Genomic DNA, 14,122 nt, shown 5'->3' on the forward strand with positions numbered 1-14,122 from the left:
AACTTATTACGCTTTCCGCTTTCAATAGTCAATCAACAGAGTTCAGTCTAACGAAGAAGTTCCCTCCTACGCTAACGAACTGTCCTGTTTTTGCGTCCAGGCTTTCAGGACATAAATTAAAATATCGCACATAGGCACAGCGTAACAGCGGCTTAAATTTAAGTTACAATAATAATCTTAAAAAAAAAAAAAAAAAAAAAGAAATGTAATAATGCATGGCTATGTCGTACCGTCGCGTATCGGTACTTTTGCCTGTATCCACCCTACAATCAGAATTCAGCGTTTATTCTGGAAAAAAATCATGTAAAAAAAAAAAAAAAAAAATATGTAAAAAACCTGGAATTAATAAACAAAGATTTAAAAAAATCAACAATTAAACAAGGGATTGAGATGACCAACTCCGGTCACGCTGCGAACTTCGAACGCGGAAGAGTCGAGCCGTGGCCATGATGGGTGATTCCAGGAATCGGTCGCGTATGGCAGGATCTGACATGCTTTACCGATCCCAGCCGCGCCGATTTCCGTCAACAGGCACAGTAACGGAGATATTTGGAACAGAAGCAGCCGCATATTCGTCTATCTGAAATTAAAGAGATGATTTCATGTAGAAGATAGAAATTCGTTCCCTGATATTGAAATGCCGAACACGAGGAAAATGAGACATGCAAATGACAAAGTCGATGACCAATAGGAAGATGACATAAACAATTGTAGATTGCAATGAAAATTTTGAAAAATGATACGTGTTCTAATAATAGAATATAAATGATAAAAAGGAGAATGTAATTGCCATTCTTCTATGTATTTTAATTTATGAGACGTAACTTCTGAATGACCTGTAATAGCTTTAAATACATTTACTGGAACTGGCCAACCATAGAAAAAGGAGGCTTAAAAGAGAAAAAAAGGGAATAGATGAAATCGTGAATTATCAGTCTAAATGAACCGTGAATGTCAACCTAAGCTTTCACCAAAACCCTAGTGAAACCATGAAAGCACCACTATGAATATAAAATGATCCGCACTACTATCTACTTCATAGTATACTCTATACGTTTAAAATACTCCATTAGAAGCTTAAATCTATCAAAATACAGCTCCTAGGGAAATGTAAACTTTCACATGAACACATAATATCGATTTTCTGATTGAAACGTATAGGCAGATATATACTAGCATTTGGCTGCATGGTGCAGCACTACTCTCTCTGGGATATCCTAGCCATTTTCGGCATTTGGCCGTATGGTGTAGCACTAGCTCTGTAACATAGAAGACCATAGGCGTCAGTTCTTCTTATTTCCTCTCTGATATATGTTTACTTTAATGTCACTTATTCAGGCGCTTGATACATTGTCGGAATGAAATTTTAGTAATGTGCAAGTAATTTTGAGTAGATTAATAAAGTATAATAAGATATTAGATTCATGTACATAGTTTCAAGTGACATCAATCTTTATGTCTAGTATATACATGTCTATTGATCTATAAGTCAGTGTTAAAATAACAAATAAATGGCAGAAGAAGGAAAGAAGATTTCCTTCGGTTTTGCGAAATCTATTAAGAAACCTGTGTTAAAAAATGCTATTCCACAAGAAAAAAAGAAAGTTGATTACATTGAATGCCTTGATGAGAAAGGTATTAAAGTAATAGGGTGAGTTCAAAAAGTAAAATTTTTAATCAAGAAACATATAACCTCAACCTAACCTATAAAAATCACCAATAGCGGAATATATATATTTGAAAACAATTTTTTTATTTCAGTAAGGAAGAAAAAAAAGATGAACCTCTAATTATTTCATTACTAGGTTCAAAAACCTGGCATGATAGAATAGTTAATAAAATAGATGCAGACATTTTCCTTCCGAAGGCAGATAAGGAAAAGGTAGGAGACGCTAGTGTTAACGAGGCAAAATCAAAGCTATCTAATGGAAAAACATCGCCAATAATATCAATAAAGAAAGAGCCAGTTGAAGATAGTGAAAATAAAGTTGTTACTTTAGAAGAACAAGTGGCGAAAGAAATCATTGAGGATCTTAAATCAAAGAATGAACATGAAACTAAAACAAATGATTTAACCTTACCTTTAGTAGAAGATGAATCACTAAGAGGCAAAGAACAGGTACGTTATCAACATATTGATGTGCAATGCACAGATGTATTACATTTGCATATTATAAATATCGTTTTGTATTTTTCAGTCTACGTTAGAAGATTATGAAAAAATTCCTATTGATGATTTTGGTGTAGCAATGTTACGGGGAATGGGATGGCAACCAGGAAAGGGAATTGGTTGAAATGAAAAGTATGAATTTTACTCTGGATTAAATTAATTGTATGTATTTAATACATCACTTATTGGAAAGTAAACAGAGAACATCATTTTTTATTTCACAATCGTTCATTCTAACTATTACAGATTAGTAGCAGCTGTCATACCAGAATTACGACCAAAAGGTATGAGTCTTGGAGCAGACAAAGTAGCATTGTAGAAGAAAAATACAGATTCCAAAAAAGAAGAGGAAGAAGTTAAAATGGAGAAAGGAACATTTGTGAAAATTATAGCTGGAAAGCAAAGTAATAATTATAGTCAAATAGAAGGATTCGATGATGATGCTGGAAGGCTCATAATAAAACTAGCTCTTGGTGGAAATATAATATCTGTAAATGAATTTATGGTACAGCCAGTGACTAAATCAGAATATTCTAAGAACTCAAAAGTTCAAAGTTAATATGAAGTGTTAGTTTTTCATTAAGGGACTTTTAAGAAAATAAATTTGAATTGACATATACATATAAAGACATAATCGGACATGTAGAAAAACTAATTCAAGAGTACCTGTAAGTGTGTTGTTGCATGCAATTTTTTAAAGGTCCCTTCTATTTTTATATAAAATATGATAAATGTAGAGGTTTTAGCTTTCAGTATTTTATGGGATTAATTTCAGATACAAAAAAGTATGAGGAATATAAGGACAAGGAATCCAAGGGACTCAAGCAAAAGATGGATAGAAAAAGATCAATGTCCCCTGACCTCGAAGACGGTGAAGATGGTGACAAAAGTAGTAATAAAAGAAAGAAAATCGGAAGTACGATGCAGAATAAGAACAAGTATGATAAAGTGGGGGATAAAAAATCAGAAAGACGAAAAAGGCGCTCCGAATCTAATGATGACAGCGATAGTGATTCTGAAAAGAAGAGACGAAGAGAAAGAAGTAACTCTAATAGTAATGATTCTTATAAATTAAAAAGATTGAAAAAGTCAAAGAAAGATAAGAAGCACGATTGCTCATCCGAAAGATCAAGTAAGAAACATAAAAAGAAAGGCGAAGAAAGAGAAAAAGTTAGAGATAAGAAACCCAGAGATTATGCAGACAGAAAGAAACACAAAAGACGAGAAAGATCAAGATCTGGATCATTTAGTAGGCAGTAATATTTTCCAGGAACGTATTCGGTCATTTTACTTTCAAGATAAATTGTACAATTTTATTTATACAGATTTTATAATAAAGTGTATTTTTACAAAATATTATATTTCTTTTCTTACCCTTAACTGAAAATTACATTTAATTATAATATGTAATAATGTTTACAATTACATCAAAGTTAATGTCCTAAACTTTATCAATAATTATTAAAAATCCCCGCGTATTGTTTACGTAATGTTGATATCGAGTAGTATACATACATAACCTCAAAGAACATTATGATACTTACGAACATCGCTAAACAAGTAGTGCGAACGATGTCGAGTAAGTATATTCACTATGTATAAAGTATTTATAGGTAAAAAGTATGGGAAATATATAACCGAGTGTATTTAATTTTTCCAACATTTTAGAATTTCGCTTGGCGTTGGTACAACTTCAAGTAAATGAAGTAAAAAGCAAAAATGTAGAGCGGGCAGTTTCCTACATTTCCAGCGCGAAAGAGCATAATGCTGATATTATCGCTCTTCCTGAATGCTTTAATTCACCATATGGAATACGTAATAATTTGTTTCTTTTTCTAATAATTTATTATATGTATAACAACTATATAGAAAAAAGTAAAAGTAGACAAATTACCTTATCGTTTATACTTCCATAAAGATTGTGAATTGACTCGAGAATATAGAATTTCCCCACTTTTATGATTATCGTGATTTTTGTATAAATATATTTTTTAAGATACTAATAATTAGGTACTTAATAATAAACTAGTATTATCAATTATTTTGTATTTATAATTCCACCTATAGTAGTTAAAAATTAAAGTTAGTTAAAATCTAACTTTATGCTTCAAAAAGTACTAGCAAAGTCGTTAAGTAACAAGTCACTGGTACTAAACCAAATAGCATGATTGTAATTAAACAAACATTTCTAAATATTCATTTTTCATCTTGAACCTGTAGAAACAATTTATTATATGTACTATTATCTAAGTAATTATATATTTAAGTAAATCGAAATGTAAAATTTAGTTATTTTACTAATTTAAAAAATAAAAAATTGACAAACATTTCAACTTAATTTATGGTTGGAACAAAGGACAGTTATTTTTCATTAATTGAAATATTGCAATGCAGAATAGTTTCCAAAATACGCCGAGAGTATTCCCGATGAAACGGTGAAACGAGCGTTGCTTTATCGAAGGCAGCTAAGGAAAACAGCATTTATGTAGTTGGTGGTACGATACCTGAAATAGAGGGCGATAAATTGTACAATACCTGCTGTACTATTTGGGGTCCCGATGGAACTTTGATAGCAAAACACCGGAAGGTAAATAATATACCTCCATGTGGCTTTGAAATTGAAAATATCGGGGTGGAGAAAGTGACTCTATCTAGGAATAATTTAGGAATATACATATGTACATACGTGTACTATAACCAATTCTATAATTTAAAAAATATGTTATAGGTTTATAAAATACGTTTTGATACGAGAAACATACATTTTTGTCGTAATATAATATATAAGTTTTTGTACAATATATTTGTTTTGTAATATAAATTTTTCACATACGAAAAAACTTATTTTTTCTTAAAAAATATTCCTTCTCAAATATTATTAAATGATAAAACTTTTTAATAAAAGAAAGTGATAAAAACGCTGTCAGTTATTAAATAAAAAACAATTAAAGTTTAAAAGTTCGTAACATTGATGTTAAATTACAAAAGTTACAGCAATAGAGTTAGCAACTATATTTTTATGTTATTAGGTACATCTATTCGACATCGACATTCCCAACAAGATTACTTTCCGAGAGAGTGATTCACTCAGTCCTGGTGATTCCCTAACAATGTTTGATGTGAAGGGCTGGAAAATAGGTATTGGCATTTGCTATGATATCAGATTCGAGGAAATGGCACGCATTTATCGGAACAAAGGTACAGTAGCTTAATCGAACAATACTTAACTAGCAGGAAAGTAACTATCTTTCTTAAATATATTCTATATAAAGTATAATCAATATAATCTGTAACTCTGTATAAAAAGGAGCTTAATTTACAAAACCAGTATATTCGCTGAAAATGAAATAAATAAAAGAATTAGAAGCACGACAAGAGGACTGTTCTCGCATATTCATAAATTATGGAATGTGGACTGTGCACCTACAAAGTTAACTAAAATTCAGTGGTCTCATATTTCCCGTTTCTCTGTGTTAGGTTGCCAAATACTGATATATCCGGTGGCATTCAATATGACCACTGGACCACTGCACTGGTCATTACTTCAGCGTTCCAGAGCGAATGACAATCAATTATACGTCGCCTGTATATCACCGGCTCGTGTTCCTTCAGCAAGTTATGTCGCATGGGGACATACACAGTTGACAAATCCCTGGGGGAAAATCCTTTATGATTTGGAAACTCAGGAAAATATGGTGGTCACCGATATCGGTAATTTTCAGCTTAACATTAAAAGCGAGAAAAATCCATGATGTAATTAACTTTTAGTCTCGTTGGTTCATCGATTTTGCCGGCTCCCTCTGTATTTGCTGAATTTATTAGCAAGCATTACTTATTACTTCGTATGTTTTTCTTTTCTCTCAGATTTGAAAGTTGTTGAGGAAGTAAGGGCTCAGATACCTACATTTTCTCAAAGACGTACGGATTTGTACGACACTGTCTATAAAAAGGAGTAACTCTACACTGAAACAGAAAATGTTTTCTTATAATATTTCTACTACAATACCGTTTTTTTTTTTTTTTTTTTTTATGACTTATTACTAATTACTTATCATTTGTACTAAATGAATAACTCAATTAAGAAAACCAAAATGTTATAAATAATAATCTGTATATCTTGTGTATCAATATGTAATTGGATATTGTAATAATATTGGAATGTCTTTGATCAGGGATATGATAAAGAACACGCGAAGACTACATTCTTTTGAACATCTTTAATATCCATCATTTATAACATTAAACATCTTTTTAAATATTTAGATAGATTAATACGTAACTCTTTATATATATATATGTCGGAGATGAAAGAACACCGGAGCCTCCCCTTTGGAGCGGTGGGAGGACCCCTTTAGCGCTGTAACCCAGATTTCATCATAGCCGCACTAAGAAACTGTTGTAATTCGATCCGACTGTACTTATTCGAAATTTATGATAGTGAGCTCGGGCTCGAGGTGACAACCGGTCGCCGAACGTAGTCGCGGTCAAGGGATGAACGTTTTGTCTAACAAAGGCATGAAGTAATTCTATAGCTCTCCTTAAAAGAAATACTTGGGACGGGGCACGACGGTAAACATTTCAACGATTTCTGTCCCGTGGCTCGCCACACGCAGACTTTGTCCTTCGGGTAAGACGATTGCCAGATGCCAACGCATCTTCACAGTATATGTTTAGCTGGGCGAGGACCCGCTACGAATATTAAATTTCAATTACACAAAGTCTCTCAAATAGACAAATGGCACGTGCCCCAACTACGGGAAGATAAGAGAAATCTATCCTTCCACGAACGACGCTTCTCGCTAGCAACTTTCCCCAAGGACAGCTAATATCTTTCTCTAACCACCAACATGGAAATTGACCAATTAACAGCAACGTCAATTTCCCTCACCCTTCGAGCGAAGACTTCTCTCCGCGAATCCGATGATCTCGTGCCCTTAGGCACACCCATCATAGTTTTCTTCGACAGCATCACCGCGACGGAGAGACTCTCTCTAGTGCGATCTCATCAGTAATCGACCTGTCTTTCGTATACGAAATAATTGCCCCGTGCTCTAACATATAGTGTAACTTAGACGCAAACGAAGGGTAAAGTCCAGTATCCGTTGACCGCGGAAACGTTGCCGGAGCCGAGACCATTGTCATAGTACCGCGAATATCGAAACCTTGCGATTATCTGTCGACGCTGCAAATCTCTCTAATTTGTGTCAATAAACTCAACCATTGTTACACCGCACCTATGGCTAATTCCAACGAAGATACACCGAACACCCCCACCCACAATCCTGACGTGCATCCGACATCAGAAGTGGGATTCGGAACGGTTATGACGGTGAACGGAATGAGGGCCATTTTGCGTGGCCTAGTGGAGGAGCTGAATTTGAAGCCGAGTGCGGAACCTACCAAAACTGTGCTACCGGACTTTAACCCCGACATCCCGGGCGCCGATCCAGTCGCATGGTGTACCACTGCTGGTCTGATTATGAAGGACCACCCCCTACAAGACCGTTCGCTAGCCACCGCTTTGAGCAGTGCTCTGAAGGGTTCCGCAGCAAATTGGTTTTCGCAGGGAGTGTTCGACGAAGGCCTCACTTGGCCAGCGTTTACGGAACTTTTTACGACGCGTTTTGGTGGTAAGGATACAGCAACCTCGACACTAATGAAGATACTTAACGAACAACCACAGAAGGGCGAAAACACGGCGGCTTTCGCCGCTCGCGTCCGTTCCCTCATAGAGATGAAGTGGCAACATATAACCTTGCCGGAATTATTCAATGCTATCGCCTTTTATCGAGTGAAGTCAGTCGACCGGCGTATCGAACGAGTGGCACTCGAGAAGGATATCAAGACCAAGGACCAATTTTTAAACGAAATAAGAGTCTTCGCTCACGAGAAGAGGCCGGCGACAAGCAATACACCATCTAGCCCCGAAACCAAACGACACAAGCTGTCCGACCCCCGGAACAAGTGCCTCTACTGCGGTGCCTTTGGGCATGAAGTGGCGGAGTGCCGCAAGAAGGTGCGGACCGAGAAACGGAAGATACGACGTCCAGAAGGAGGCCGACAAGCTACATCGTCCAAGCCGGTTTGCTTCAAGTGTCAAGCGGAAGGACACATCGCCTCTGGTTGCCCGCTGCGGAAAGAGAGAGGAGACAGCAACGGCCAGGAACGTCGAGTCGAATTCTGCGTGGTGGAGGCCCCAACCGGTAAATTAAGCCTCCAGGGTGAGTCGTTCCCATTTTGTTTCGATTCTGGGGCCGAATGCTCGTTGATTAAGGAGTCCGTTGCCCCGAAATTTCCCGGCATACGAACGGCCGACGTAGTAGTAATGCGAGGGATAGGGAATACATGCGTTAAGAGTACGTCGCAGATTTTGTCCACCGTATGCATCAACGGTTTTGCGCTCGAGATAACTTTTCACGTCCTCCCCGATAGCCACTTAAAATACGATATCATGATTGGTCGCGAAATTTTGAGCCAAGGCTTCGATGTACATATTACGCGCGACAGTCTCAACATTTGCAAAACGAAAATAGTTAACGCCTGTAATAGGACCGTCGAAAACGAGATCGATCTCGGTGAAGTAGACACCGAGGTACTTGGTAACGATAAGGGCCGGTTAATTTCCATTCTCGAAAGGTTTAAAAACTCATTCATCACGGGTTTCCCACGTACTCGTGTAACTACGGGCCAGCTAGAGATACGACTAATCGACCCTAACGTCACCGTCCAAAGAAGTCCTTACAGACTTAGCGAGGAAGAGCGGAAAACCGTGCGGGAGAGAATTAGCGAACTAATTAAAGCAAACATTATAAGACCTAGTAAGTCACCGTTCGCAAGTCCTATGTTGCTCGTGAAGAAGAAGGACGGCTCGGATAGACTGTGCGTAGACTTCCGAGCGCTAAATAAAAATACGGTTGCGGATCGGTATCCCCTACCCCTTATCGCTGACCAAATTGCGAGATTGCAGAACGCGAAATACTTCATTAGCCTGGATATGGCCAGCGGGTTCCACCAAATCCCCATACATCCCAATTCAACGGAGTATACCGCGTTCGTTACACCCGACGGACAATATGAGTATGTAACGATGCCGTTCGGATTGAAAAATGCACCGTCCGTTTTTCAGAGGGCCATCTTTAACGCCTTAGGCGACCTTGCGTATTCTTACGTCGTCGTTTATTTAGATGACGTCTTAGTTATTGCCGACTCGATAGATCAAGCTCTAGAAAGGTTGAACACCGTACTAGATACTCTTGTGAAAGCCGGATTTTCGTTCAACTTCGCGAAATGCTCTTTTCTGAAAACAACGGTACTTTACTTGGGATATATAATCCATAACGGAGAAGTTCGCCCCAACCCGGGTAAAATACACGCCTTAAGTTCCTTACCCGCGCCAACGACCGTCACTCAGCTCAGACAATTCATTGGGTTAGCTTCGTATTTCCGTAGGTTCGTCCCTAAATTCTCGCAGATGATGAAACCCCTGTATGCGCTCACCTCAGGTAGCAAAAACATAACATGGTCAGATAGGCACGAGAAAATCAGACAACAGGTAGTTTCCGTCCTGACCGACGCGCCGGTACTAATGATATTCGACCCTAATTACCCAATTGAGCTACATACCGACGCCAGCTCGGAGGGCTACGGAGCGATCTTGATGCATAAAGTCGAAGGTAAAAATAGAGTAATCGAGTACTACAGCAAAAGAACTACCCCCGCGGAATCTAGATATCATTCCTACGAACTAGAAACGTTAGCAGTCGTAAACGCCATCAAGCATTTCCGTCACTACCTACATGGACGAGAATTTCTTGTTGTTACGGATTGCAATTCGCTGAAAGCGTCAAGTAACAAAGCGCATTTGAACGACAGAGTCCACAGGTGGTGGGCTTACTTGCAGACTTTCACCTTCGACATTATGTACCGAGAAGGGAAGAGGATGTCCCACGTAGATTTCTTCTCGCGAAATCCCGTAGACTTAGGCCACCGTAAAATTGACAAAATTGTGGAGAAAGAAATTAACTTGGCCGAAATATCGGAAGACTGGCTACTGGCCGAACAGCGTCGCGACCCGCAAATTATAGAAACTACCCGCAAACTACGAAACGACGAGCTCGCGGAAGATATCGCGAATACCTATGAGTTGCGCTCAGGTATCCTCTATCGCAAAGTGCAGCGGAGGGGTAGAACCCTCTGCTTGCCCATTGTCCCGAGAGGCTTTAGATGGTCCGTTATCAACCATGTGCATCAGTCGATTATGCACTTGGGTTGGGATAAGACGCTCGAGAAGCTGTACGAGTATTACTGGTTCGAAGGAATGGCGAAGTACGTTCGCAAATTCGTAGAGAACTGTCATGCCTGTAGAGTTTCGAAGGCAAGCTCGGGTAAGATCCAGGCCGAGCTACATCCTATACCTAAGACCAGCATACCTTGGCATACGGTCCACATGGACATAACGGGCAAGCTAAGCGGTAAAAAGGATTCCAAGGAATATGTCATTGTTTTGGTCGATGCTTTCACGAAGTTTGTACACTTACATCATACCCGTAAGATAAACTCCTTTAACACCATCGAAGCTCTCAAGTCCGCTATATTTTTATTCGGCAGTCCCTGCCGGATAATAGCAGATCAGGGTAGATGTTTTACGGGCAAGGAATTTCAGGAGTTCTGTGAAAACAAACAAATTAAAGTCCACTTGATAGCGACCGGTGCTAGTAGAGCCAACGGGCAGGTAGAGCGTGTTATGAGTACGTTGAAAAATATGTTCACGGTAGTAGAGACGACCGGTCGATCATGGCAAGACGCGATTGGGGAGATACAATTGGCCCTGAATTGCACCACCAACCGCGTGACTAAAGCGAGCCCACTGGAACTACTAATCGGTAGGACAGCAAGACCGTACGACTTGTTACTACCTGATAGCGTTGAAGAAAGAGAAATAGATATCTCCGATGTAAGACAACAGGCGACAAAAAATATAGCAAGTAGCGCCAAACACGACAAAGAAAGATTCGATAACACCAAAGCTAAAATGGTTAGGTTTAATGTCGGTGATTTCGTATTGCGCAAAATCGAGGAAAGAAACCAAACCAAGCTAGAGCCAAAATTCAAGGGTCCATTCGTAATAGCAGAGATTTTGGAAGGGGATAGATATACTTTAAAGACATTAGATGGCAAACGATCGTATAAATACAGTCATGACAGATTAAGAAAAATGCCGAATAGTTGCGTTCCTGCTGAGTTGGACGTCTGTAGTGATGACAATGGCAGTGACAATGACGATATGACTACACCGATCTCAGAGGATCATTAACACTATGACTATGACATGTAACATAGTGTTTCCACACACAAGCCTAGTGTTACCATACACTAGCACACAAGCCTAGTGTTACCATACACTAGCACACAAGCCTAGTGTTACCATACACTAGCACACAAGCCTAGTGCGACCACACACTAGCATTCGATATTTCCACACAAGCCTAGTGCGACCACACACTAGCATTCGATATTTCCACATAAGCCTAGTGTGACCACACACTAGCATTCAGTGTCTCCATACACGCCTATTACATCAATGCACTCGTGTTCAGTGTCTCCATACACTGCACTCGCATTCAGTGTCTTCATACACACCTATTACGTCAATGCACCCGCACTCAGTGTCTCCACACACGCCCAGTGCGGTAATATGATCCAACAAACTGAGACTCGTCCGTGTACGAAATCGAAAATGATCTGTCATGTCATTACGGTCTGACTGGTAACTCACAAAATGCAACTGGCGCTTTGAATACCAATCATAATGCTACTGACTTTTGTGTTTTTTTTCTTCCCTACTTTATCATTGAACGTCCGATCGAAATTTCTGTTGTTAACCTGGGCCCTTGACCTATTTGGACAGTTAGTTAAGCCATAAAGAAACTAGTACAATATAATTTAGCTAAACTATAAAGGAACAAAATACTAGTTATATCAAGTTTAACATTAGGAAAACTCAATATTTTAGATCCACCCGAGGACGTGTGATAGTCAGAATGGCCGTGTCGGAGATGAAAGAACACCGGAGCCTCCCCTTTGGAGCGGTGGGAGGACCCCTTTAGCGCTGTAACCCAGATTTCATCATAGCCGCACTAAGAAACTGTTGTAATTCGATCCGACTGTACTTATTCGAAATTTATGATAGTGAGCTCGGGCTCGAGGTGACAACCGGTCGCCGAACGTAGTCGCGGTCAAGGGATGAACGTTTTGTCTAACAAAGGCATGAAGTAATTCTATAGCTCTCCTTAAAAGAAATACTTGGGACGGGGCACGACGGTAAACATTTCAACGATTTCTGTCCCGTGGCTCGCCACACGCAGACTTTGTCCTTCGGGTAAGACGATTGCCAGATGCCAACGCATCTTCACAGTATATGTTTAGCTGGGCGAGGACCCGCTACGAATATTAAATTTCAATTACACAAAGTCTCTCAAATAGACAAATGGCACGTGCCCCAACTACGGGAAGATAAGAGAAATCTATCCTTCCACGAACGACGCTTCTCGCTAGCAACTTTCCCCAAGGACAGCTAATATCTTTCTCTAACCACCAACATGGAAATTGACCAATTAACAGCAACGTCAATTTCCCTCACCCTTCGAGCGAAGACTTCTCTCCGCGAATCCGATGATCTCGTGCCCTTAGGCACACCCATCATAGTTTTCTTCGACAGCATCACCGCGACGGAGAGACTCTCTCTAGTGCGATCTCATCAGTAATCGACCTGTCTTTCGTATACGAAATAATTGCCCCGTGCTCTAACATATAGTGTAACTTAGACGCAAACGAAGGGTAAAGTCCAGTATCCGTTGACCGCGGAAACGTTGCCGGAGCCGAGACCATTGTCATAGTACCGCGAATATCGAAACCTTGCGATTATCTGTCGACGCTGCAAATCTCTCTAATTTGTGTCAATAAACTCAACCATTGTTACACCGCACCTATGACTAATTCCAACGAAGATACACCGAACACCCCCACCCACAATCCTGACGTGCATCCGACATATATATAAACATTAATTTGAAGTTACAAGCTTAGAGAAATTGGTCGATTAATATTTATAGATCGGCTGTCTTGATGAAAGGCTTAAAGAAAGCAAAAACATAACAATGTCGCAAATATAATTTATAGTTTAACTTCTTTCTTGTATCTGTCTGCCTTTCACGATGTTTTACCAATTACAATAAGTAATTTCGACTTCTTTGCGCTCCGTTTTAACGCATTCGAGACCGAAAGAAATTCATATCAATCAGTAGGCATAATATATATAACTGTACATAATACATTATAGTATAACATAGTATATAATTTTATATTTTAAAAACATGAGGCATAAAATTTAATCGATTGTCATCGATTTAAAATTAAAATATGAAAAGGATATTCCAGAGAGAGAAAAGCACAGTATCATTCTAACAAAACATTCAGATCGTACTGACACCCAGGAATCGTATTACAATAAAATCTCGGTCTCGAATGAATTAACACGAACGATTAACATGAAACACACTTGCGGCTTAAACACCTTCGATATCGAGGAAATTCAAACTTTACAAATAAAAGCAGCCTGTTCCTCTTTCCACCACAGACTCTCATACCATATCCGCTCTTATCCAGGCTTTTACTTGAAATCTCTGTCTATTTACAATTTAAATTTACCCGGACCACTCGTTGAATCGGCAGCCCTTTATAAATATATAATGAGCCCAGAACATATACCTGTGCCCCTAGCTGGTATCAGCTCTAGTAACGTTCATACCGGAACTTTCATACGACGCCAATTTGTCACGCGTGAACATCGATTCTTTCAGGGGTCACGGCTTTATGGGATTATATCCTTTAATGTAATTAAAGTGATACTAATGATACAGAATTTTTTACAAATGTTTAATATGTCCATAAAAT

At 38.9% G+C, this 14,122-nt stretch overlaps 1 long non-coding RNA gene and 2 pseudogenes across 1 annotated transcript; 2 read left to right on the forward strand and 1 right to left on the reverse strand.

Annotated features, from left to right (window-relative positions):
* Positions 1 to 310: 310 nt before the first annotated feature.
* On the reverse strand, positions 311 to 1,602 carry LOC125387100. The gene is made up of 2 exons (XR_007227662.1): positions 1,174 to 1,602; positions 311 to 580 (listed from the first exon to the last, which is right to left on the reverse strand). It is a non-coding gene; the product is annotated as an uncharacterized LOC125387100 (long non-coding RNA).
* Positions 1,603 to 1,867: 265 nt separating this feature from the next.
* LOC125387061 lies at positions 1,868 to 3,524 on the forward strand (annotated as a pseudogene).
* A 179-nt stretch (positions 3,525 to 3,703) lies between these two features.
* On the forward strand, positions 3,704 to 6,105 carry LOC125387108 (annotated as a pseudogene).
* The last annotated feature ends 8,017 nt before the right edge of the window (positions 6,106 to 14,122 follow it).

Source organism: Bombus terrestris, unplaced genomic scaffold (genome assembly GCF_910591885.1).
Source record: "Bombus terrestris unplaced genomic scaffold, iyBomTerr1.2, whole genome shotgun sequence".
In the NCBI taxonomy this organism is placed as follows: Eukaryota; Metazoa; Arthropoda; class Insecta; order Hymenoptera; family Apidae; genus Bombus; species Bombus terrestris.